The sequence below is a fragment of the Poeciliopsis prolifica genome, unplaced genomic scaffold, assembly GCF_027474105.1.
Source record: "Poeciliopsis prolifica strain line A6 unplaced genomic scaffold, Auburn_PproV2 SCAFFOLD015, whole genome shotgun sequence".
NCBI classification, from domain to species: Eukaryota; Metazoa; Chordata; class Actinopteri; order Cyprinodontiformes; family Poeciliidae; genus Poeciliopsis; species Poeciliopsis prolifica.
The window spans coordinates 2,163-27,151 of record NW_026562390.1 but is presented as its reverse complement, the minus strand read 5'-3'; the positions used below and the strand labels follow the sequence as shown (position 1 = coordinate 27,151).

The window sequence follows — 24,989 nt, the reverse complement described above, 5'->3', positions numbered from 1 at the left end:
CTTCTGCTCCTCTTCCTCCCTCAGTGCAGCCAGCCTGGCCTCCTCTTCCTCTGCTAGAAACTGATGAAGCTGCTTAAACTGCTCCCTAATCTGCCTCTCTGTGTGTCGGGCCTGGACCTTCAGGTGTTCTGCTGTCTGATCAAACTCCTCCTGAACTTTCTTCCTGAGCTCCAGCTTCTCCTTGTGTTGCTGAGCAGCTTCATCAAGGGGTCTCAATCTGTGATTGGTGTGTTTTTCTGAATGACTGCAGATGTGACAAACTGGCTGCTGAAGGTCTAGACAGAAGTGTCTGAGTTTCTCAGAGTGCAGACTGCAGAGATCCTCTGAAGCTCTCTTCTCTCTCTGCTGTAAGAAAGTCTCACACAGATTCTTCAGAGCCAGATTTAAAGGTGGATTATGTCTTGAAGATCTCCTCCTACAAACTGGACACTCTCTTACTGGTTTTCCTCTCCACCAATTCTTCAGACACTCCTTACAGAAGCTGTGGCTGCATGACAGAATAACTGGATCCTTAAAGACGTCCTGACAGACCGGACAGCAGAGATCATCATCTACGTTGGAAGCCATTGTGTCTCCAAGTGAAGCTGAAACCACAGCAGACAGAACGATAACCAGGAAGTCTCTTTTCCCTCCTGCAGAAACTTTCTGAACTTACATTCACTTTGATTTCTTTGTTTTTCCTCCAGCAGCAGTCTGTGTTCCAGTGTCTGGTTTCTCAGTTTTCTCTCTGTCGCCTTCAGTTGGTCCTGAAGCGGTAGTTTTGTGGAAGGCAGGATCACCTGCCGTCCACAGGTGATCCTGAGTGTGTTCTTTATGAGTTTTGTTCTTTCTGAACTATGCCCTGTTTTTCCTGTATTTCAAGGCTTAAATTCCAAACTTGAGATAAAGACGTGGCGCCATTTGGAGGATTCCATGTAAATCTGATGGAGGAAAAACACTGCAGTCCTGCAGATGAAGGCAGTGTTGGATGTTAAGGGAAACTTTGCCCATTTTCAAATAATCAGTATCAGAATAAATAATGCTTTGATGCAAAGTTGATAAATTCTTGACATTTTTAAAATGTGGCTAAAAACTGAGACAGTGGAATTGGAGAAAATACTATAAATGTAAACCAAAATAATAGTAAGAAATTCAAAAAATTAATATAACAGCCATGGAAGTATAATAGAAACCCACTATTGATATTCCTCTATTGCTGACGGAGGAGTCTCAACAAAACTTTCATGTTGTTTCAAATACTTAGAAACAGGTTTTATTGCACCTCCTCCATGAACTGATTTGTTCTTGGATAGCTCAGAGTCACTAAAGGTCATCATGATGAAGAGCTGAGTATCACCTGCATAGCTACGCCAGCTAATCTTATTTCTTATCATATCTTGAGCTAACAGGATCATGGAGGTATTAAGTAAGAGGAGATCCAAGACGGAGCCCTGAGGGACCCCACAGCCGTTTGATAATGTTGCTAAATGCAGCGGTGCAGGAGGTCTCAGGTTATCCGACACATGAAGCTGAACGCTAAGTGATAAAGAGATCAGCTGACTTTATGTCTCTGCCCAAGGTGGGAGTCATCATGGCAGCCACAGACTCCAAACCTGATTCATCACTTTCTGCTCCCACAGCCTCGTTCTCCATCGGGTGTCACAAGTTAATCTGACTTCTGGCTCATCCTGCCTGAGCATTCATCCCTGTTTACCTCAAATCATTCACCTTTCTCCATATTAGTGTTTTTGTAATGCAACGCTTTGTAACAAAGTCATGATTCTGAAGATTGAATCCAGATTTCCACTGAATCTGAAGCAATGTCCTGATCGTCTGAACATTTCTGGATCCCCATGAGAAACGTTGAAATTAACATACAGTGGGGAAAAAAGTATTTAGTCAGACACCAATTATGCAAATTCACCCACTTGCAAAGATGAGAGAGGTCTGTAATTTACATCATAGGTAGATCTCAACAATAAGAAACAATATGAGAAAACATATCTAAAAAATCATATTGATTTATTTAAAGTATTTACTTGCAAATGGTGTAAAATAAGTAATTAGTTAGTAGCATAAGTTCACCTCAATACTTTGTTACATATCCTTTGTTGGCAATGACAGAGGTCAGAGGTCAAATGTTTTCAGTACATATTCCATAAGTCTCGGCACAAACTATAGCTGGTATTTTAGCCCATTCCTCCATGCAGATCTCCTCTAGACCAGAGATGGTTTGAGACTTTCAACTCCCTGCAAATGTTTTCTCTGGGGTTGAGGTGTGCTACTGAGTAGGCCACACCAGGACCTGAAACTGGTTCTTATAGAGCCACACCAGGACCTTAAACTGGTTCTTACAAAGCCACACCAGGACCTGAAACTGGTTCTTACAAAGCCACACCAGGACCTGAAACTGGTTGTTACAGAGCCACACCAGGACCTGAAACTGGTTCTTACAAAGCCACACCAGGACCTGAAACTGGTTCTTTCAAAGCCACACCAGGACCTGAAACTGGTTCTTACAAAGCCACACCAGGACCTGAAACTGGTTCTTACAAAGCCACACCAGGACCTGAAACTGGTTCTTACAAAGCCACACCAGGACCTTAAACTGGTTCTTACAAAGCCACTCCAGGACCTTAAACTGGTTCTTACAAAGCCACACCAGGACCTTAAACTGGTTCTTAATAAGCCACACCAGGACCTCAAACTGGTTCTTACAAAGCCACTCCAGGACCTTAAACTGGTTCTTACAAAGCCACACCAGGACCTGAAACTGGTTCTTACAAAGCCACACCAGGACCTGAAACTGGTTCTTATAGAGCCACACCAGGACCTTAAACTGTTTCTTAATAAGCCACACCAGGACCTTAAACTGGTTCTTTCAAAGCCACACCAGGACCTTAAACTGGTTCTTAATAAGCCACACCAGGACCTGAAACTGGTTCTTACAAAGCCACACCAGGACCTTAAACTGGTTCTTACAAAGCCACACCAGGACCTTAAACTGGTTCTTAATAAGCCACACCAGGACCTGAAACTGGTTCTTACAAAGCCACACCAGGACCTTAAACTGGTTCTTACAAAGCCACACCAGGACCTTAAACTGGTTCTTACAAAGCCACACCAGGACCTGAAACTGGTTCTTACAAAGCCACACCAGGACCTGAAACTGGTTCTTACAAAGCCACACCAGGACCTGAAACTGGTTCTTACAAAGCCACACCAGGACCTTAAACTGGTTCTTAATAAGCCACACCAGGACCTGAAACTGGTTCTTATAGAGCCACACCAGGACCTTAAACTGGTTCTTACAAAGCCACACCAGGACCTGAAACTGGTTCTTACAAAGCCACACCAGGACCTGAAACTGGTTCTTACAAAGCCACACCAGGACCTGAAACTGGTTCTTAATAAGCCACACCAGGACCTTAAACTGGTTCTTACAAAGCCACACCAGGACCTGAAACTGGTTCTTACAAAGCCACACCAGGACCTTAAACTGGTTCTTAATAAGCCACACCAGGACCTGAAACTGGTTCTTTCAAAGCCACACCAGGACCTTAAACTGGTTCTTTCAAAGCCACACCAGGACCATAAATCTTGGGGTGAGTGTGATGCTGTCCCCTGCAGTGGGTATACCGTTATCATTATGTTCCAACGTGTCCATATTGGACAGAATGTGTGTGTGTATGCGTGTGTGTGTGTGTGTGTGTGTGTGTGTGTGTGTGTGTGTGTGTGTGTGGTGTGTGTGTGTGTGTGTGGTGTGTGTGGCCGTCCCCGGAAGGTGTAACTTGACCATTGTGTCCTGAAGTATCGTATCGTTGTTGGACAGAATGTGTGTGAGTGTGTGGCCGTTCCCTGACTTGATTATTTACTGTTTTTATTAGGACAGTTATTGTCCTATGATGATTTAAAAATATTTAGAACAGTATTATATTCATTATCCACATCATCCATGAACCCAGAATTTCCTGAAGTTTCTTCTTGTGTTGTTGAGCTTCATTGATCATTGGTGTGTTTTTCTGAATCTGCAGACGAGACACAGAGTTTGAGTTTCTCAGACTGCAGAGATCCTCTGAAGCTCTCTGCTCTCTCTGCTGTAAGAAAGTCTCACACAGATTCTTCAGAGCCAGATTAAAAGGTGGATTATGTCTTGAAGATCTCCTCCTACAAATTGGACATTCTCTTACTGGTTTCTCTTTCCACCAGTTCTTCAGACTCTCTTTACAGAAGCTGTGGCTGCATGACAGAAGAACCGGATCCTTAAAGACGTCCTGACAGACAGGACAGCAGAGATTCTCCCGCAAATTGGAAGCCATTTTGTCTCTGAGTGAAGCTGAAAACACAGCAGACTGAATGTTAAACCAGGAAGTCAGTTTCCCTTGTGCAGAAACTGTATTCTCTTACTTTCACTTTGATTTCCTTTTTTTTTTTATCCAGCAGCAGTCTGTGTTTCAGTGTCTTGTTCTTCAATTGTCTCTCTGGTCGCCTTTAATCTTTCCTGAGTCAGTCGTTTGGTGAAAGGCTTGTGAGAAAGATTCGTGATTGCTTTCTTCGAGTTTTTCTCTCTGAACTATTTTCTGTTTTTTCTGTATATCAAGGTGTCCTGTTTGAATTCCAGTCTTGAGGCAAAGATGTGGCGCCCTCTTATGGATTTTCTGTTAATCTGTTTTAGAAAAAACTGCAGTCCTGGAGATAAGGCAGTGTTGGATTTTGAGGAAAACTTTGCCCTTCTGCAAATAATCAGGTTCAGAATAAAAAATGCTTTGATGCAAATTTGATTATTTTTCTGACCTTTGTATAATGTGGTTAAAAACGGAGATAGAAAAATTACAAAAATATTGTAAATGTAAACCAAAATAATGTTAAGAAATTCAACAAATTTAAATAAAAGCCATGAAAGTATAATAGAAACTAAGTATTGATACTCCTCCATTGTTAATGGAGGAGTATCAATACTTTCATGTTGTTTCAAATACTTAGCAAAATGTTTCATTGCACCTCCATGGATTGATGTGTTCTTGGAATGTTTCAGGGTCTACTGTCTGTCTTCACATCTCTGTTAATGTAACTAATTTCATAACCATCTAGTTCAAGTCAGCCTTAATATTAATCCAGGTTTCAGACATAGTTATGATAGTTAAAGCCTGAATGAACTGGATTAAACAGTCTTTGATGCTGGTCAAATTCACATATCAGCTTTTGCTGTTGAAATGTATGATGGAAAATGTATTATCTGCTTTAACAGTCAAATTGTATTGCTGAGTAGAATAGTAGCAACAATGGTCAACATTATTATAGATAAAGTTCTTTTCGGGATCCAAATCCTTTTCTATTTCTAGACTTTAATATTCAATGTTATCAAATGTTTTTGATAGAGGTGTTCATGTTTTATCCATAACTAAAGATAAAGTTTTGGCAAATTATGACATGATTGAAATACATCATGTGACAGGATGATTGTCTCTTAATGAATCTGCCTTATTTTTGTCCTTTAGCTCCATCTAGTGGAGGATAAAATACATAGATCTGTTCTGCATCCCTGACTTTGCAATTATTTTACTCCCAGTTTATCGTATATTTTAAAGTGCTTCTAATTATCAGTTCCAGTTTTCTTTCTTTAGTTCTAGAAATTACCATACCATACCATACCAACTTTATTTATAAAGCACTTTAAAACAACCACAGCTGAAACAAAGTGCTGTACATAAAATAGATAAAAACAAATACAGTTTAAAACAACAAACATACAATATAAAACTAGATGTCGCTGGAGTTGAAAGCCAAGTAAAATAAATAGGTTTTAAGACGAGCTTTAAAATTGTTAAATCATTTCATGGCTTTAAAGCATGAAATGCTTTTATTCCATAAAAATCATTTCAAAGAACTACAAAGAACATTAAAATCTCATTGAAAATTGTTTCATTTTAGTGATTCCATTGATCAATTTAATAATGGCTTCCAGAAAATAGAAGCAGTTTCAGGATTTCCTTTTTGTATTCGGTAAATAATAACTTTCCTGCTAATGCTAGCTAGCCTGTTTGCTTCGGTTGTATGTACCCAGAAAGCCTTGCGCTGTGGTCCACCTCATGCTTTTGGAGCAGCTGCTGGTCTAGTCCACCTCCAAGCACCAAACAATTCTGATCAAATCAATCAAATTTTATTTTATAGCATCTTTCAGCAGCAAGGCATTTCAAAGTGCACAATCAATAATCAAAAACTACATTAAGTCCCATAACAATGCAAATAAAACATTTTTAATATTTCATCTACACAACTCAGCCAATGGACATTGACCTAGAGGGCCCTTCAAAAACTCACTTAAACGTGATGTTCAACCTACAAAACTCAGAGAAATTTAACCATCTAAATCCTTGATGAAAGAAAATTATCTTTCCTGATGACAGAAAATACAAAGTTCTTTGATATAATAGAAGAAAATCAGAACATTATATTTCTGTCTCAAAAACACACCAGGTCCCTTCATCTAAGAGTTTAATTCAAATAAAAGTTTGACTTCAGAGTAAAAACTTGTTTGTAACTGAAGCTGTTGCCAAAACCTCATTATTCTGGTGCCTCTAATTGGTTTCTTTGTTTTATAATTACTTTTCTAATGGAAAATTGGATACAATAAGATGGTAAGTCGCTCAAATGTTCTGCCTTTCTTAATGTTTCATTTTGTTAACATTTAGCTTTCTGTTTCTGAACGTGGTTTCTGGTGCATTTCTGGTCCTAATCCTGAGATCCTTCCTTTGTGTTTAGTTTTTTGTGGAGCAGCAGGTCTTTGTTCCCCACAGGATCCATTTAGACGCCTTGTTTTGATTTCTTCACATCACTTCATCTTTAAAAGCTTGAGGGCGGCGTTCCTCCAGTCTGACCAATAAAATCAAGTCTTCTGTTATCAGGAGGATGAGAGAAAACATTAATGCATCATTTATTGATGCATGTTTAATCTGAAGCCATCAATGAAAAGAAACTTTGATACGTTATCTGATTTTATAGGTTTTATTTTTGCTGTTTCAAGTAAACAAGAGACATTCATGAACATTTGATCCCATAAACCAGCTGATATATTTGTTTACATGAAATTCTTTACAAAATTAACAAGAAAAAAAAGAAAAATCTTCAGGTTTGGAAACAACTAATAATCTACATTTGTGTAAACAGTAATTCTTTAACTAGAAGGAAATATATTGATACATTGATACATGTGATAGTTTTCATTTATAATCCATCACAAGTAAAATTGAAAGAGCAAGTTTTCAACAAAAACCTAGTAATTTATTTACATCGAGTGATAAATGATAAACCTTCAAAATATTTCAGTGGAAACAGAAATATGTAAAAAATCCTCCAGATGATCAGATCATCTTTCATTTCCTGAAAAAACAGAGTTTAAAAATGACATTACGAAATTCCTCAAACCAGAAAACCATATAATCAATCATAAAGCCAATCAATCATCTGATCAATTAGTTTTGACTTGCATCATCAGAGCTGCTGCTTGTTCACTGAGATCTTTATGGGTTCAATCTTTAAGGTGTTATTAGTGGTGAAGAGTGGAAACATCTTATCAGTGAAGGTGTATATGAAGGTGAGTATGTGTGTGTTAGTGTCCAGATCAGAGAAGGACAGCTTTCCTCTGTCCCAGTCCAGATTCACTCTGATCCTCTGGAGATTCTTCTGGACTGAGAGACGAGTGGAAGGAGCTGGTGGAGACTCTGCATAGTATGTACCTTTATAGAACCATAAAAACATCCATCCAGACTCTATTCTTCCCTTCCTCTCAACAGACTCTTCTATCACACCAAGGCTCCAGGCTTCAGTGTCTCCAACATCAACATCCCAGCTGTGGTTCCCTGAGTTAAAACCCTCAGAACTCAGAACAGTGAGAAACAAATCATCAAATCTCTCTGGATTATCAGGAAGCTGCTGTTTCTCTCCTACAGTCAAACTGGTCAGATCTTCAGACAGATGGAGGTATGGATGAGCCGTGTTTGGGTCCAGAACCAGAGGAGTGTAGGTCACCATGGTCTGCATGTTGCTCCAGATGTTGAAGGCCAGGTTGCCCAGATGTTTGGCCTGGTCTATCAGAGCTCCTGAGGGCAGCTGTGGATCCTCCAGCAGGGGGCAGCGCTGGACTCTTTCCACTGCAGCCTTGTAGTTGTGCAGGAATGAGACGTCTTCAGCTCTCAGCTCCTCCTCTGTGGCTCTGACTGTTTCTGAAAGAGCTGCTATCTCTCTGCTCAGAGCCTCCATCTTCTCCTTCATCATCCCTCTCTTCTGCTCCTCTTCCTCCCTCAGTGCAGCCAGCCTGACCTCCTCTTCCTCTGCTAGAAACTGATGAAGCTGCTTAACTGCTCCCTAATCTGCCTCTCTGTGTGTCGGGCCTGGACCTTCAGGTGTTCTGCTGTCTGATCAAACTCCTCCTGAACTTTCTTCCTGAGCTCCAGCTTCTTCTTTAAAGGCTCCAGAGTTTCCTGAAGCTTCTTCTTGTGTTGCTGAGCAGCTTCATCAATGGGTCTGAATCTGTGACTGGTGTAGTTTTCTGAGTCTCTGTAGACGACACACACTGGCTGCTGATGGTCCAGACAGAAGAGTTTGCGTTTCTCAGAGTGCAGACTGCAGAGATCCTCTGAAGCTCTCTTCTCTCTCCGCTGTAAGAAAGTCTCACACAGATTCTTCAGAGCCAGATTACGTGGTGGATTTTTGATGAATGATCTCCTTTTACAAACTGGACACTCTCTTCCTGGTTTCTCTCTCCAGGATTTCTGCAGACACTCCGTACAGAAGCTGTGGCTGCATGACAGAAGAACCGGATCCTTAAATATGTCCAGACAGACCGGACAGCAGAGATCATCGTCTGGTCTGGAAGCCATTTCGTCTCTGCTCTCTATCAGTGAGGCCTTCGGAGAAAGGAATCAGAGTTAATCAACAATACAGAAATATTCTTAATTATATAATGAAATTAACTAAAATGAAAGCATAAAAGAAAGACACATAATAAAGCAATGAGAATAACAAATATTTGATTAATAATATCACAATTTCTCCAACACCGGTAGTTTGGTGGAAGGTAGGTGACACATATGATCCTGAATGTTTTCTTTGAGTTTTTTTCTCTCTGAACTATTTTCTGTTTTTCTGTATTTCTAGGATCCTATGGAAGATTTTCTGTTAATCTGCAGTTTTATTATTTATTTTCTAATGAGAATCAGATACAATAAGGTGTTAATTATCTCACATTTTCTGCCTTCTCTAATGTCTTATTTAAACAATTGTTCTTTTTTTGTTTAGAGGGAATGTGGTTTCTGTTTCAAACTGAATGATCTTATAAAAACATTTTTCAGTCTAAATCCTGCTGTTTAAAACCTATCAGCTCATGTAAATGCCCTTTAAAAGGGAGATATTTTAATAAAAGAGCCGAACACGGTGCTTTTGCTCCAGCGATTATTATTATCTCAGTTTAGCTTCCAACATACAACATGGCGTCAGCGTTGAGATAGCAGTATCTTAGCACGGTGCTAACAACGGAACTAACAACGGAATTTCTTAACATAAGAAACATCGAAAATAACTTACAGCTTTCCGAAAGTAAATAAACTTATTTACAATCTGCAGGTGTGTATTTATAAATGTACTCTTACCTGTAAAAGGGGGATATTTTGATAAAAGAACCCGGACACGGTGCTTCTGCTCCAGCGATTATTATTATCTCAGTTTAGCTTCCAACATACAACATGGCGTCAGCGTTGAGATAGCAGTATCTTAGCACGGTGCTAACAACGGAACTAACAACGGAACTAACAACGGGATTTCTTAACATTAGAAACATCGAAAATAACTTAGAGCTTTCTGAAAGTAAATACACTTATTTACAATCTGAAGGTGTGTATTTATGTATGTACTCTTACCTGTAAAAGGGGGATGTTTTGATAAAAGAACCCGGACACGGTCCTTCTGCTCCAGCGATGATTTTTATCTGAGGAGGAATTTCCGGTGCTCTTCACTATAACTAGCGGAAGCGGGATACTCCCCCTGCTGGTTGAATCTGGCCACTGCTTCAGCCAAATCAGACTCAATTCACAGCAGGATAAAACAAAATACATATACACAAACAAGACAATACATCTTCAACATAATATTAAACACTTCATTTCATAGCAATCATTTCATTTCTAAAAATACTCTTATAAATATCAATCCAATTAATAAATTCTAAAAGTCACAGTGCTTTTCTCCCCCTCTATATTTGGTCTCTCCCAGAATCCTTATAAGGAAAGAACTGAGATAAGCCAATCTAAGTAAACAATCAAAACATTTAAACTGTCTTCCTACACGTAATGAAGACCTTCATTACAGGCGTTATGGCAACAGATCCAATATCTGTGTCATTCCTTAGACACGGAGAGTAAAGGACGCGTGAAACTATGAATTTTAACGAAAAATATTTATCTATAAAAATTACATAAATACAAAAATTAGAGCTACCGTTTACAATTTCCTTTTCTTTCTTTTCTAACAATACACAGTTTACACGGTCAAAAACTGTATTGCACCGTGTCTAAATAATCCGTTAAGTGTCAAACCGTTAATAGAATTGTTCCTTGACAACATATTCCCAACAGGAAGTAAGCCTTTCAAAATAAAACTAAACTTCACAATAAAAATTGTATGAACAAATAATCTTATCTAAGTGTAATAAAATAAAAAAGAAACCATCAAACAAATTACTTACATATTTTCTATTTAAGGCTCTAACATTCCGGCCCCTAATTGTATAGGCAGGATGCATAACAATTAAACTTGAAAAAGAGCCATACTAACCTACCAAAAATCTAACATTTTAGCTGTGACAAACAAGCAGTCTTTCCTTGAATCATTCTGCTTCTTGTAACAAACAGAGTTTACTAATAGGTCTATCTAATAAACTAGTCTTGGTGCGAACTTGAACCCGTCGCACAATTCCTCTAGAGTCCGGGAAGGTCTTTTGGATTCTTCCAGTCAACCAAGCGTTTCTTGGAGCTGAACTGTCAACAATGAGTACAAGGTCTCCAGGGATAAAATTCCTCATCTGAATCCGCCATCTCTGCCGCTCTTGTAGCAATGGAAGATATTCCTTTGTCCATCTCGACCAAAACAAGTCAGCCATGTATTGTGTCTGTCGCCATCGTCGACGAATATGTATTAACTATAATTTCCTGAGGGAGTCTTGATCATAAAGTCAAGTCTAAGTCTAAGTCTAAGTCTCTTGCTGTCAAATAAGCCTGGAGGAAGGACTGGCTGTTTCTTTAACAACAGAAGATGATTAGGGGTCAAAACCTCCAGGTCATTTGGATCATCTGATGCAGCAGTCAAAGGACGATCGTTTATGATCGCTTCCACTTCACATAATAGTGTGTGAAGACCATCATCATCTAATGTTTGTTCCCCCAAAACAGAGTTCAACACCTTTCTGACAGTACGAATCTGTCTTTCCCATATTCCACCTTGATGGGAGGCAGTTGGTGTGTTAAAGGTCCAAGCGATACCTTTTGTCATTAGCTCTTCTCTTATTTTAGAATGATCAAGCTCAGCTATGGCTTCTCTAAGCTCCTTTTTAGCACCAATAAAATTAGTGCCATTATCTGAGTGCAGAGTAGAAGCTTGACCTCTTCTACATATGAACCTTCTGATGGCATTTATGCATGATGAGGCATCCAAAGAGTGAGCAACCTCTATGTGGACAGCCCTCAGTGCAAAGCATGTAAATAGTACGCCATAGCGCTTCACTATGCTCCGTCCCCTTTTCACACCAAAGGGTCCAAAATAGTCAACTCCCACATGTGTGAACGGAGGTTTGTCTGGGAGTACACGCTCTTCCAATAAGTCTGCCATTTTCTGGACTGCAGGCTTTGCATGTATTTTCCTGCATGTGATGCATTTTGATATTATTGTGCGGGCAGCTCTGTTCAGTCCTGGTATCCAGTATTGCTGTCTGACCTTTGCAATCAGCTGGTTCCTTCCACAGTGACCATTCTGTCGATGAACCTGTTGCAGAATCAGCCTAGCAATGTGATGTTCTTTGTGCAACACAATTGGGCATCTTGCTTCCTCTGGCATGGCTGATTTGTTCAGTCGACCTCCAACTTTGATGATGCCATCATGCAGAAAAGGATCTAATTTAGAAAGTCGATTTGACCTCTTTAGATGGGAATCCTTACCCAAAAGTGAAGACAACTCTTCTGGATACATCTCTCTTTGACTGTGACATATTAACACCATTTTTGCATCTTCCAGGTCCTGAACAGACAAAGGTTTTCCTTTCACTGACTTTCTCAATCTTATCAATTTTTCATGCACTTTCTGGGACTGCTTCAATGATTCTGACTCTTTCAGGACAGCAACTTCTTTACATTCCTTTCTCTTCTCCACGAGATAGTGAAGTAGGTCTTTCATGCGTAGCATCCATGCAACAGCTTTTTTCAGTTTGTGCCAGTCAGAGTAGTATTCCACCAGTTTTTTAATGGGTGAAACTTCAGTCATAGTCAAGAGACTGACTAGCGCTGTCTTTTTGAACTCACTGTCCTTCTCCATGGTGTTTGGTATGTCAGGTCTTGTTGGCCACTCAGACTCCTCTTCATAGAGAAAATGTGGACCACAGATCCAATTGTGGTTCTGGATGAGAGTGGTAAATTTTGTGCCACGTGAAGCAGTATCTGCTGGATTAAGTGAACTATTCACATATCTCCATTGAGATGGTGAAGTAGCTTCTCTAATGAATGTAACCCGGTTGGCCACAAAGGTCTTGAAACGTAAAGCATCATTCTCTATGTACCTAAGTACGGTCAAGCTGTCTGTCCAAAAAACAGACTCCCCAAGGGGGGTCTCCAGCTCCTGCCTTAACAGTATGTCGACCTTCACTGCTATGACTGCCGCCGTCAGTTCCATCCTAGGAAGTGTTATTTTCTTTAGAGGGGCAACTCTGGATTTGGCCATGAGCAATCCGCAGCTCCTCCGTCCATCTTCATTGATTAGCAATAGATATGAAGCAGTACCATAACCAACATCGCTCGCGTCTGAGAAATGGTGCATCTCTGCTTTAGCTGTGGGGCAGAAATCATCTGGCTTCATACATCTCTTTATGTGGAAGCTGGAAAGTTCTTCAAGTTCTGACACCCACTGCTTCCATCTTTGTGACTCTCCTTCTCCAATATTCTTGTCCCAGCTCAATTTCCTTTGACAGAGTTCTCTCAAAATCAGCTTGGCAGGAAGAATACATGGTGAAATTAAACCCAGAGGATCATAAACTGAGTTAACAACTGAAATAATTCCTCTCCTTGTGGCAGGTTTTCTTGGTATGTTCACCTTAAATGTGAAAGTGTCCGACTCGGTACACCAGTGTATTCCTAAAGCTCTCTCAGTAGGCAGAGTGTCTTTTTTCAAGTCTAAATCTTTCATCTCTGCAGCTCTTTCATTTTCAGGAATATATGACAGAACCTTTCTGCTGTTACTGACCCATTTTGTCAGGTTGAATCCACCCTGCAAACATAGAACCTTCAGAGATTGTGAAAGTTCTATTGCTTGGTCTTCTGAAGCCACAGCTGCCAAGCAGTCATCCATGTAAAACTTTCTCTTGATTGTTTTAGCTGCTTCAGCTGTTGTCTGATCTTCTTTGTTTTCGACTGTCTTTCTTAAGGCAAAACAAGCACAACTTGGAGATGATGTGGCTCCAAAAATATGTACAGTCATTCTGTACTCCTCCAGTTTTCCATTCAAGTCTCCATCAGGCCACCATAAAAAACGCAAGAAATCAGAGTCCTTTGACGGTACTCTGACTTGATAAAACATTGCCTCTATATCAGCCATCAGTGCAATCTTCTCCTCTCTAAACCTTGTCAACACTCCAATCAAGGTATTTGTGAGGTCTGGGCCTTGGAGTAACTGGTTGTTCAGTGACACTCCCTGATATGTCGCAGTGCAGTCAAAAACAACTCTGATTTTCTTCTTTTTTGGATGATAAACCCCATGATGTGGGATGTACCACACCTCACCGTTGTTGCACTGACTGTCTTCAGGCACCTTTTCTGCATAACCCTTTGCTATGATGTCATACATGAAGGCTTTGTAGTCAGCATGAAACTCTGGGTTCTTTATGAGTTTTTTCTTGAGACTGATAGCTCTCTGCTCAGCCAGACTGCGATTATTGGGCATCTTTAGAGACTTGTTCTTAAATGGGAGACTTATACAGTAATGTCCATCAACGAACTGACAAGACTGTTCCACATCTTTCATAAATTGCCGATCATTTTGTGACATCTCTGTTTTGTCTTCACAGCTACGCTCTGTGAAATCCAAATTATATTGCTGTGTCAGCAATTCCTCAATTCTGGCTACTGATATCCTGTTTGCTGTTAAACTTGGCAACTCATTCTCACAGTGTTGAACGTCTTCTTCCCCTTTCACAGGACCATTGACAATCCAGCCGATTGATGTTTTTACTGCATAGGCTAAAACATTTCCTTGGCTATTGATGACTTTCCACGGCTCTATTGCTTTGTGAGCATTAGCACCTATCAAGAGGCCAATTTCTGCCTTAATACTTGGAAGGTGCACCTCATCCAAATATGTCCACTTCCGGAGGTCTTTCTGATCGGGAATGTTCGCCTTTTTGACAGGAATTTCATATTGTGTTAACACTGAAGGTAAGTCAATGTATTTTTCTTCTTCGAATCCACTGACTTCCAGTTCTGACAAGATGTGACTATGGACAAGCTTCTCCTGTCCCATAGTTCAGAGCAAAATGTCCGTCTTTCTGCCTCTTAAGTTCAGTGCTCTCCTGATCTTTTCTGTGCAAAACGTCGCTGAACTGCCAGGATCTATAAAGGCGTATGTCTCAATTATTTGTGTGCCTTTCTTGGACTTGAGTTTTACCGGAACAATGGCCAAAACTTCTTTGCTTCCGGCCCCAGTGTATCCACACATCTCTTGGCTTACAGCACTAGTGGTCGGAGATTCAGACATGGTGCTTCTTTCCTTTTTAGGTGATGTCATTTCTTCTCTTTGTACATGTAGGCTGCTTGGATGTTTCCGCGAACATAACTGACATGTCAGTCTTCTTGAACAATCTTTACTCAAATGACCTTGAACAAGGCATCCAAAACATAAACCTTTGGATTTCAAATATTCAATCTTTTCTTTGTGTGCTTGCTTCTGGAACTTTTCACAATTGTCAAGACTGTGATTCTTGCCACAGAACAAACAATTATTCTGAGATACTTTGCCATTATCAGTCTTTGTGATTTGGTTTGACTGTGAAAATTTCTGTTTTTCTGTGTCAACACTTGTAGCAAAACTGCTTCTTCTTGGTGTATGTTCTTTTGCTTTCCTCTCAAAACAACCATTTTCCTTTTGCTTTGTAGATAAACTGACTTCCTGGAGATCACCAAACAATGGATCTGAGATGATCTTTGTTTGTCTGTCAATGTAATCTACCAGATCCGTGAACCTTGCTCTTCTTCCTCTGGCCTCCTGCATTTCAAATGCCACATTACGCCATCGCTCTCTCATCTTATATGGCAATTTGGTCAGAATGACTCTCATGTTTGTTGGATTGTCCATCTCTTCCATATAGTCAACATCTTGCATTGAGTTTCGACAACCAATCAGGAAGAGAGAATAAGCATTTAAGCCCTTAACATCATCTGTTTTTATTTGTGGCCATTTTAAAGCCTTTTCGATATAAGCCATGGCTATTTTTAAATTATTGCCATATTGCTTATGAAGTAGTTGTCTGGCTTCTCTGTAACCTTTTTCTGGGATCATGTGTTCACAGCTTCTCACCAGATCTTGTGGCTCTCCACGTGTATATTGCTCCAGAAAGAAGAGTTTATCTTTCTCGTTTTCTGTCTTATTGTCAATAGCATTGTCAAATGCTCTGAGAAAAGATCTATATGTGAGTGGATCACCTGAGAACACAGGAATGTCTCTCGTGGGTAGGAGTGATAGGCTTTGCTGCTTGACCAACATTTCAGTGATCAGGTTCTGATGATGCATCACTTCATAAATTCTGTCACCTGTAGATGTGGGCTCCTGAGGACCGGTAGGTGGGGCTCCTTCCAAGTGATCCTGATGACACAAATATGCATGAGACGAATGTTTTGTGATACTAGCATACACATCAGAAATCGGATGATCTTTCCTCTCTTCATCATGAGCCTTTATTGGAGCATGGAATTCATTTACAGGTTGGGATCTTGGGAGACTTGACAGAGGTTCTTCCAGCCTGTATTTCAAATATTCATTCATTGCATCTCGGGGTTCTTCATGGTTCTGGAAAACCTTGAGCTTAGCAGTAGAGGCTGCTATTGCAGTTTCAATCTCTAGCTCCTCCAACTCAGCCTTTAACTTTGCTTCCTGCAGTTGTATCGCTTTTTTCCTTTTTAGTGATTCAGCTTGTGCTAGAAGAGCTGCTCTTTTAGCCTCCTCTTTCATGCGAGCCACTGAACTAGTGTTTGACACAACTGAAGATCTTGCAATGCTAGAACTCAATCTGCTATTACTTCTTTGACAATGAAGATCAGCTATGAAACATGAAAGTCTTTTCATTGTTGAAAAAACTTTCATGTTGTTTCAAATACTTAGAAACAGGTTTTATTACGTCTCCATGCATTGATTTCTTCTTGGATGGTTAAGATTCACTGAAAGTCATCATAATGTAGAGCTGAGTGTCATCTGCGTAGCTACTCTAGCTAATCTTATTCTTGTGATAACCTGAGTTAACAGGAGCCTCAAGATGGAGTCCTGAGGGACCCCAAATTTGATTTTTGTCAGCTCTGATAAAAACATACTTGACAAAAATAAATCCCTTTTATTGTAAAATGATTGGTTACCAGTAGAAACGCACCACAAACATGTTGAATTTGATTATTTTAGATTTTTATATATTTCTAGTTGAATTCAGGCTTAAAATATATTATATGGCTCCCACTGAAAAAAAAATCCAAATATTTTGCTTTCATGGCTATTCTACGTATCCAGCTTTTGGTATCAGCCTGTAATGAAGGTCTTCATTACGTGTAGGAAGACAGTTTAAATGTTTTAATTGTTTACTTAGATTGGCTTATCTCAGTTCTTTCCTTATAAGGTTCTGGGAGAGACCAAATATAGAGGGGGAGCAAAGCACTGTGACTTTTAGAATTTATTAATTGGATTGATATTTATAAGAGTATTTTTAGAAATGAAATGATTGTATGAAATGAAGTGTTTAATATTATGTTGAAGATGTATTGTCTTGTTTGTGTATATGTATTTTGTTTTATTCTGCTGTGAATTGAGTCTGTTTGGCTGAAGCAGTGGCCAGATTCAACCAGCAGGGGGAGTCTAACGCTTCCGCTAGTATAGTGAAGAGCACCGGAATTTCCTCCTTAGATAAAAATCATCGCTGGAGCAGAAGGACCGTGTCCGGTTATTTTATCAAAACATCCCCCTTTTACAGGTAAGAGTACATACATAAATACACACCTTCAGATTGTAAATAAGTTTATTTACTTTCGGAAAGCTGTAAGTTATTTTCGATGTTTCTAATGTTAAAAAATTCCGTTGTTAGTTCCGTTGTTAGCACCGTGCTAAGATACTGCTATCTCAACGCTGACGCCATGTTGTATGTTGGAAGCTAAACTAAGATAATAATAATCGCTGGAGCAAAAGCACCGTGTTCGGCTCTTTTATTAAAATATCTCCCTTTTAAAGGGCATTTACATGAGCTGATAGGTTTTAAACAGCAGGATTTAGACTGAAAAATGTTTTTATAAGATCATTCAGTTTGAAACAGAAACCACATTCCCTCTAAACAAAAAAAGAACAATTGTTTAAATAAGACATTAGAGAAGGCAGAAAATGTGAGATAATTAACACCTTATTGTATCTGATTCTCATTAGAAAATAAATAATAAAACTGCAGATTAACAGAAAATCTTCCATAGGATCCTAGAAATACAGAAAAACAGAAAATAGTTCAGAGAAAAAAACTCAAAGAAAACATTCAGGATCATATGTGTCACCTACCTTCCACCAAACTACCGGTGTTGGAGAAATTGTGATATTGTTAATCAAATATTTGTTATTCTCATTGCTTTATTATGTGTCTTTCTTTTGTGCTTTCATTTTAGTTAATCTCATTATATAATAAGAATATTTCTGTATTGTTGATTAACTCTGATTCCTTTCTCCGAAGGCCTCACTGATAGAGAGCAGAGACGAAATGGCTTCCAGACCAGACGATGATCTCTGCTGTCCGGTCTGTCTGGAGATATTTAAGGATCCGGTTCTTCTGTCATGCAGCCACAGCTTCTGTACGGAGTGTCTGCAGAAATCCTGGAGAGAGAAACCAGGAAGAGAGTGTCCAGTTTGTAAAAGGAGATCATTCATCAAAAATCCACCACGTAATCTGGCTCTGAAGAATCTGTGTGAGACTTTCTTACAGCGGAGAGAGAAGAGAGCTTCAGAGGATCTCTGCAGTCTGCACTCTGAGAAACGCAAACTCTTCTGTCTGGACCATCAGCAGCCAGTGTGTGTTGTCTACAGAGACTCCGAAAAACACACCAATCACAGATTCAGACCCATTGATGAAGCTGCTCAGCAACACAAGAAGAAGCTTCAGGAAACTCTGGAGCCTTTAAAGGAGAAGCTGGAGCTCAGGAAGAAAGTTCAGGAGGAGTTTGATCAGACAGCAGAACACCTGAAGGTCCAGGCCCGACACACAGAGAGGCAGATTATGGAGCAGTTTAAGCAGCTTCATCAGTTTCTAGCAGAGGAAGAGGAGGCCAGGCTGGCTGCACTGAGGGAGGAAGAGGAGCAGAAGAGAGGGATGATGAAGGAGAAGATGGAGGCTCTGAGCAGAGAGATAGCAGCTCTTTCAGACACAGTCAGAGCCACAGAGGAGGAGCTGAGAGCTGAAGACGTCTCATTCCTGCACAACTACAAGGCTGCAGTGGAAAGAGTCCAGCGCTGCCCCCTGCTGGAGGATCCACAGCTGCCCTCAGGAGCTCTGATAGACCAGGCCAAACATCTGGGCAACCTGGCCTTCAACATCTGGAGCAACATGGAGACCATGGTGACCTACACTCCTCTGGTTCTGGACCCAAACACGGCTGGTCCAAAAATCCATCTCTCTGAAGATCTGACCAGTTTGAGTAGAAGAGAGAAACAGCAGCTTCCTGATAATTCAGAGAGGATTGGGTCATGGTCTGTTCTGAGTTCTGAGGGTTTTAACTCAGGGAACCACAGCTGGGATGTTGATGTTGGAGGCAGTTCATCCTGGAGACTCGGTGTGTTAGAGAGTCTTTTCAGAGGAAGGGAGACATAAAGTCTGGATTGTTGTTTATACGGTTCTATGAAGGTGAATACTCAGCATGGTCTCCACCAGCTCCTTCCACTCGTCTCTCAGTCCAGAAGAATCTCCAGAGGATCAGAGTGAATCTGGACTGGGACAGAGGAAAGCTGTCCTTCTCTGATCTGGATACTAACACACACATACTCACCTTCACACACACCTTCACTCACAAGATGTTTCCATACTTCGGCACTATTGATAAAACCTTAAAGATGGAACCGATGAAGATCTCAGTGATCAAGCAGCAGCTCTGATGATCTCAGCATGAAGAACAAAAAGTCCAATTGAATCACTATTGTTCAGATGATTGATTGTTTTTATTATTGATTGTATAGTTTGGTGGTGTGGATTTCTTAATATCTGTTTTTAATCAGGAAACTGGAGATGATCTGATTATCTGGGGACTTTTTCATCCCTTTCTGTGTTTTCCACTGTAATGTTTTGAATGTTGTGTTTATTATTTACAACAACTTGATGTAGATAAATTTCTAGCAGAAGATTGAAAGCATAATGAGATGCTTAATAAATGTATTTGTAGCTGATAAGAGTGTCTTTTGTTTTTCAACAGCACCAAAATCTTGCAGTAAGTTCATGAACTTTTGCTGTTTCTGTTTTATTTATTAAGAATTAGAAAATTAAAACAACTTTACCTTCACAACATGTATCCAACCATCTACACTGCGCTGCTTCACTGGTAAACGAAATAAAGAAACACAAAAATACTTGAGCAGAATTACCAGCAACATAAATTTATTATTTCAGCTTCACCCTCTGGTCAGAAATCCAGAAAATAATCTATTTCTTTTCTTTTGCTACATCATTATTTGTTCAAATGAGCTGCTTCCAACCCAAGTTATTTATTGTTTTTCTTCATTTAGGAAGAATTTCATGCAAACAAATGTGTCAGCTGTTTTATAGGAACAAATTATTATATTTCATGAATGTCTCTTGTTAATCTGAAACCACAAAAATAAAACCGGTAAAAACAAATAACGCTATCAGGGTTGTTAGGTTTAATGGCTTTGTGCATCTGCAGCTAAAAATCCTTCCGACATCCAAATCTGAAAAGCTAAGGACTTTCTGTTTAACTAAACATCAGTACAGTGTTGACTAACCTACAATAAGAGTCTGGCCATATGTGAACCTGTATAAGTTTATTACAGTTTACTGCAATTATTTACCACTAATATTTCTAAACATTAAAAGGTTTCTAATGTGAATAACGGGACGACATGCAGTACACCTTCCAGTCCTGCAGAGGGAAGCAAAGCACATGTCCTCAACATGAGCCTGCGCCTACAGAGGATCCCTGTGCCGTGAAAAACATCCTGCATGGTTCCGGTACCAAAGACGCGGCGTCCCTGTGACTCCAAGGACTCCAGGCCTGTGGCGCTGACCTCCCACATCATGAAGACCCTGGAGAGACTCATCCTGGAGCCGCTCTGGACTCTGGTCCAACCACACCTGACCCCTTGCAGTTCTCCTACCAGCCCAAACTTGGAGCTGAGGAGGTCATCTTCCTGCTGAACCATGAATACGCTCACCTGGACCAGCTCTCAGAGAATTATGTTCCTTGATTCAACACTTGCTGTTTGGAATTTAGATATTATAGTGTGATTCCATGAACTGTGCTGTTGTTGAAGTTCATTGGCTTCTGTCTGTGCACCACCAAATTGGTGAACCAGTTTCAGGACCTGACCAGAACCCCTCAGTGTAAATGACCTTGAGAAATAATGAGATTTGGTTTCACTTAATAGCGAGTTTTAACGCAGAAAAATTATCAAATGTTACAATTCATCCATGTCAGCCAAATGGATCAGATACAGAGTTACATTTACCATCATGTAGCTCACCTTATGGATGAAACCAGCTGAGGCAAATATTATAGTGAATTTAGCTTTTATTCTTCTCTGCAATGCATTTAATCCCTAAAGGGTCATCTGATCAGCTTCTGTCTGTATGTATGACTGCCGCACTCATCCATAAACATGGTTATGTAAGCGTCAGCATGTGCTTTTAAGCAGATAAAAGAGGCTAAAAGAGATTGAAGTACCGAAGGACATGATGCGGTGTTTTAATGCACCGATATAACAAACACATATTTCACAGGAAGACATTCGGATTAAATAATTAGTACCGTTCTGTCCCTGGAAAGGATGACAGTATATAGTTTATCAAGATTTTCAAATGAAGGAATCTGGTGGTCTTAGGAAAGTTTTCGTTCATAAACATTTTTTAAATGCTACATATAACTGCTAATCTCCACTTAAACCTCGTCACTTAAAGAATGATTTCTGATTATATTTACTAAATGCTATGGTTTTGTAAACATGACTGTAGCAGTTTTTTAAAGGTAACAGCAAGCTAAATGTCTAAATTCGCTATAGCATGAAAATCTGATGATGATTGTTCTGATAATCTGTGCCATCTGGTCAGGTTTTCCTATGCGCTCTGCCACAAAGATAGATTGTTGGGTAGCACAGATATTCAGAACACCAGCGGCTAATAACTCTCTTCAGATGCATCTCACTTGTAGAAAACCTGTCAAGCACTGATCTGATATGTTTATACTTTAGCCCAAACTCAAAATAAAAACCTATAAATCTCCCTCATATGTCCTGCATTGCTATGATTATTTTATTATGTCTCTGACTGTTTGGATATCCAGAGAGTTTGTTGGGATTTCTTTTCCTTCTTGGCCCCTTAGGGGCTCCGTAGGAAACAGACACCATTTACTCAAGTAAATTACAGGCCTGTTTCTTTACTTACTTACACAATTCTCCAAAGTTTTGGAAAACATATTTGTCACCAGATTTGAGACATTTATTAATAATTATCAATTACTAGCTGAGTCTGTAGATTTAGTGTCCCAAAGATCCACAGCAATGACAGTTCATCAGTTAATAGAAGAGTTTACCAGTTCATTAAATCAAAAGAAACCTGCTGGTAGGATATTTATTGACTTATAAAAGCATTTTATACAACAAATCACAAAATATTCATCAAGAAACTGGAGCGCTATGGTCTGAGACGACTAGTTTGGCTCTGGAGGAAAAGTTAATTATTGTTCCTCAGTGGAAAAATTCAGGTTTACCAGCAGCAAAGTGATAGACTGATGGAAGCCTGTAGACTCACACACAAAGGTAAAAACTAAAACTGAACCGTCAGGGCAAATTGATATGATGAGAAAAAGACTGTAGCGAATGGAGACCATGGTGACCTACACTCCTCTGGTTCTGGACCCAAACACGGCTGGATCAAAACTGCATCTGTCTGAAGATCTGACCAGTTTGACTGTAGGAGAGAAACAGCAGCTTCCTGATAATCCAGAGAGATTTGATGATTACTGGTCTGTTCTGAGTTCTGATGGTTTTAACTCAGGGAACCACAGCTGGGATGTTGATGTTGGAGACAGTTTATACTGGAGACTCGGTGTGTTAGAAGAATCTGTTCAGAGGAAGGGAATAAAGTCTGGATGGTTGGTTTATACGTTTTATGAACATCATTACTCAAAATCTGTTCCTACAAGTCACCAAACTCTTTCTTTTGAGATAGAAGATATTTCAGCTTTTCTAGAGTCTGGAGAAGTGGGTGGAGAGCTGGATGTGCAGAATTAAAACTGGAAATTGATTTATATCAAAATGCATTGAAACGTCTGCCAGTCTTCATACCATTTCCCATTGTTCCTGATCTTCAGAAGAAAAGAATCTCCAGAGGATGAGAACATGAAAACTGCCATAACATGAAACTAATCTGTTGAAAGAAGCAATAATTACAGATGAGCAGAATTAGCAGAAAGGTAGATTTATTCTCTTAAATTTTCAACATTGTCATCTGGACTGTTATCCAAACATTATCCATTTCATTTTGTTTGCTACATTATTAGTTGTACAAATGAGCTCCTTCCCACCCAAACCTGAAGTTATTTTATGTTTTTCTTCATTTAGGAAGAATTTTATGCAAACAAATGTGTCAGATGCTTCATGGAAACAAATTATTATATTTTATGAATGTCTCTTATTAATCTGAAACATCAAAAATAAAACCAATATAAACAGATAAAGTTATCAGGTTTGTTGGGATTATTTTTTATATTAACCTGTTACAGATAACATACAATAAAACATCTGGGAACAATAAAACACCATGGGAAACAGACACCGTTTCTCAAATTACAGGCCTGTTTCTTCATTTACACAATTCTCCAAAGTTTTGGTAAACATGTTTGTCACCAGATTTGAGAGATTTATCAATAGACATCAGTGACTCACTGAGAAATTCATGTTTACTAGCAGCAAAGTAACAGACTTTGCTGCTAGTAAACCAAACTAGCAGTGGACCACAGCACAAGACATTCTGGGTATATTCAACCAAAATGGAAGCATGCAGACTCATACACAAAGGTAAAAATTCATAAAACTAAAACTGTACAGTCAGGGCAAATTTATATAATGAGAAAAAGACTGTGGCGGATATAGTACCCACAGTTTAAAGTAGTGTGAAAGAGTATAGAATAGTTTGAGAAACTTAGAAAGTTTGCAAATATTTAGATTTTAATTGAAATGACTTAAATGTGCAAAAAACAGCAGAGTTGGAGAGTTTAACAGCTTCTCGGAAGAAGGAAATAAAATAATGAGCCATATTGCACTTTGGATAAATCTCTTGTTTTCTTTTGACCCAACAGTTTTTATGATGGTAACCATGACAACAAGGTGCACCTGATTACCTCACAAAACCTGAGATAAAATCTGAACTACGACCCCAAATCCAGGAGGAGCTAAAACAGAGGTTTCATGAAGGCAGAGCAGAGAGAGAAGGATGAAGTTGAAACTGTTTCTTCTGACCAAATATATATTTAAAGAGGAGCAGCAAAAGCAAATGAGGTGGATTAGCAGCACTTTGTGTCATCCAGGATGTGATACAGTGAAACATTGTCTCTGATATTTAGAGCCTCAAACCTTTAAATCCAATAGAGAGAGAAAACTGACTGAGAAAACACTCAGTATCACCTTCATCACTGACTGACAATGAACAAGGAAAACAGAGAGAAAACTGAGGAACCAGATGCTGGAACACAGACTGCTGCAGGAGGAAAAACAAGAATAACACCGTTGAAGTAAGAGGATAAAGTTTCTACAGGAGGGAAACTGACTTCCTGGTTTGACGTTCTGTCTGCTGTGGTTTCAGCTTCACTCTGAGACAAAATGGCTTCCAGATCAGACGATGATCTCTGCTGTCCGATCTGTCTGGACATATTTAAGGATCCGGTTCTGTCATGCAGCCACAGCTTCTGTAAGGAGTGTCTGCAGAAATCCTGGAGAGAGAAACCAGGAAGAGAGTGTCCAGTTTGTAAAAGGAGATCATTCATCAAAAATCCACCACGTAATCTGGCTCTGAAGAATCTGTGTGAGACTTTCTTACAGCAGAGAGAGCAGAGAGCTTCAGAGGATCTCTGCAGTCTGCACTCTGAGAAACGCAAACTCTTCTGTCTGGACCATCAGCAGCCAGTGTGTGTCGTCTACAGAGACTCAGAAAACTACACCAGTCACAGATTCAGACCCATTGATGAAGCTGCTCAGCAACACAAGAAGAAGCTTCAGGAAACTCTGGAGCCTTTAAAGAGAAGCTGGAGCTCAGG

At 39.7% G+C, this 24,989-nt stretch overlaps 2 pseudogenes; one reads left to right on the top strand and one right to left on the bottom strand.

Annotated features, from left to right (window-relative positions):
* Positions 1 to 7,467: 7,467 nt before the first annotated feature.
* On the bottom strand, positions 7,468 to 9,936 carry LOC129366701 (nuclear factor 7, brain-like; annotated as a pseudogene).
* An 8,284-nt stretch (positions 9,937 to 18,220) lies between these two features.
* LOC129366702 (nuclear factor 7, brain-like) lies at positions 18,221 to 19,739 on the top strand (annotated as a pseudogene).
* Positions 19,740 to 24,989: the final 5,250 nt, after the last annotated feature.